The following is a 2,615-nucleotide window of genomic DNA, read 5'->3' on the forward strand; positions in this document are numbered from 1 at the left end:
GCAACTCCTAGCTCGACGTGTGATGAAATATGAGTTTTTATTTGTTGAACTATATAATTTGTATTGAATTATTTGTTGTTGAACTATTTGATTTATATTGATTTTCTGTGATGAACTATGTGATAAAAAATACTTTTGTTTAATTTGCGCCAAACCACGGCGAATATGGGCCGATTTGCGTCGATATCAGGCCGATTTTTCGTTAAAACTGGGCCGAAAAGCGGGGTCATTTGTGAAAAAAATGGGGGCCGATATCAGCGCCTGGGGGCGACCTGGGGACGACGGCTGGGAACCCAATCGCCCCAGCGCCGGCTCGCCCCCAGGCGACAATTTTCAAGCCTCCTAGGGGGGCCAACGGCTGGAGATGCTCCAAGCAAACTCTTGAGGCATGTCTAAGAAATTGAATTTCTGGCCTTCCAATCGAGGCCCTTCAAATCGAAGTCAATATAACAAAACTTCTAGCCACTATGAATTTAGAGTTCTCCATTTTATATTTCTTCCCAGTTTTTTGTTTGGGTTTGTTCATTTCAGAAGTATTTTGGGAACTGCTATACGCAACCATCCCTCACACTGCTCCTTTTGCCCAAGCGCAATGGCCACCGTGGTCTTCTCCACGACCACATCTTCCTTCCTTCACCCTGCCCCCCTCGTTGTTCCCAGTGGCTTGCTTTCACTAACGGATCCGCCATTGATGTCTATGGCCGATGTATCGTCTCGTCCCCATATGCCATTTCTTAAGACTGGCCAGGTGTTCCTTCCCCGTCTGGCAGCAGGTTAACCACCAAATGTGGTGGTGGTCGCCGCCATGCTTGACAATCAGCAAACTACTTCCTCCTCCATTCGTCCTTTCCCTCCTTCCTCTCACCACCAATTGCACATCACGCAAAAAAAATCAGCAAATTATTGTCACTTCATGAAGACATTTTTTTGTTACAAAGTTTGGGTCAAATTTCAGCGAAATTTCTTGCTCACCCTCAACACTTACCCCCAAATCCTCTTCCATATATATCTGGGTCGATTTGGCATGGCCTGCCTGCTAGACCACGCGGGCCCAGCCCGTGGCCCTCTAGTCCGGCGCCAACCCGGCCTCGTTCGGGAGGTCCTAGTCGGCGCTGTAGGCGCCCGTTGGACAAGGGGCGCCTACAGCGCCCAGGAGCGCGCCGCGGCCCAATTAAAACACCGCTCACTATCTGCTCTCAAAAACTGATTCTCGAAAAAAAAAATCTGCTCTCAAATACAGCAGTAAAAAAAACTATCATACTCCTGCAGCGACTCGTGAGTGCTGGGGTTCGAACTCCGAGCGCAAGGTTTGATAGCAGTCTCTCACAACCAGCTGGTCATGATCATTCCGTTGACCACAAATAGGAAAAACGTCTCTTTGACCCTTTCTATAGTTAACACATATTATAAATATCCAGTGTAAAACCCTTTTTCGGTAAATATCCAGTGTAAATTATTTTAAAAAGAAAAGTATAAATTCGAAACAGAATTCTATAAAAATACCGAAAACCGGTATGAATTTGAGAAAAAGGTTCATAGAAATTCAAAAGAGTCCATCACTTTAAAAAAAGTTCATCGAATTTGAAAAGTAGTTCATCATCTCGAGAAAAAAGTTCATAAATTTTTAAAAAGTTCATTGATTTTGAAAACAAATTCGAAAATTTCGAAAAAAGTTCATAGATTTTGAAAAGAGTTCATTGACTTAAAAAATAAGTTCATCAAATTTGAAAAAAAGTTCATCATCTCGAGAAAAAGTTCACAAAATTTTAAAAAGTTCAACAATTTTGAAAACAAAAACTCAAATTTCGAAAAAGAGTTCATCGTTTCTGAAAAAAGTTCATTGACTTAAAAAATAAGTACATCAAATTTGAAAAAAAGTTCATTGATTTTGGAAAAAAGTACATCAAATTTGAAAAAAGTTCATCTATTTTTATAAAAAGTTCATCAAAATTTAAAAAGTTCATTGAAACTGAAAAGAGTTCATAATTTTTCATTTTTTTTTGAAAAGTTCAGTAATTTGAAAAAAGTTCATTGACTTGAATAAAAAAGTAGTCAATTTTGAGAAAAAAGTTCATCCATTTTTAGAAAAGTTCACTAATTTGAAAGAAACCATCAAACCAGGGAAAAAAAAAGGGGAAAACAGAAACAGAAAAAGGGAAAAAAGGAAAAAACGCAAGAAGAAATAATAAATGTGGGAAGAATAAGATATCACATTGTGTATGTTGGCGCGGTGGTTATTGCCGCGTGGTTCGATCCATGACGTCCTGAGTTCGATTCTCATCACGCACATATGTAATTTTTTTTTCCGTTTCCACAGAAAAACGGGGCGCGATATGGGCCGGCCCGCGAGTAGCTGCTGCAGGCGCCGGTTAGCAAAAACAGTAGGAACCGGCGCCTGCAGCGCCAAATAGGAAATCCCGCCTCGTTCGTTCACGGCAAAACAAAACGCGACCACCCCACCCCACCGGCCCACCCCACCCCACCCGACCAGACCAGACCAGACCAGACCAGACCAGGACAAACCCAGGCTCGGCAGCTCGTGCCCCCGTCCGTCCGGTCGCATTCCTCTCCGCCCCGCCTCCATGGACGCGTACCACCACCAGCGCCGCTTCGAC

Source organism: Triticum dicoccoides, chromosome 2B (genome assembly GCF_002162155.2).
Source record: "Triticum dicoccoides isolate Atlit2015 ecotype Zavitan chromosome 2B, WEW_v2.0, whole genome shotgun sequence".
Lineage (NCBI taxonomy): Eukaryota > Viridiplantae > Streptophyta > Magnoliopsida > Poales > Poaceae > Triticum > Triticum dicoccoides.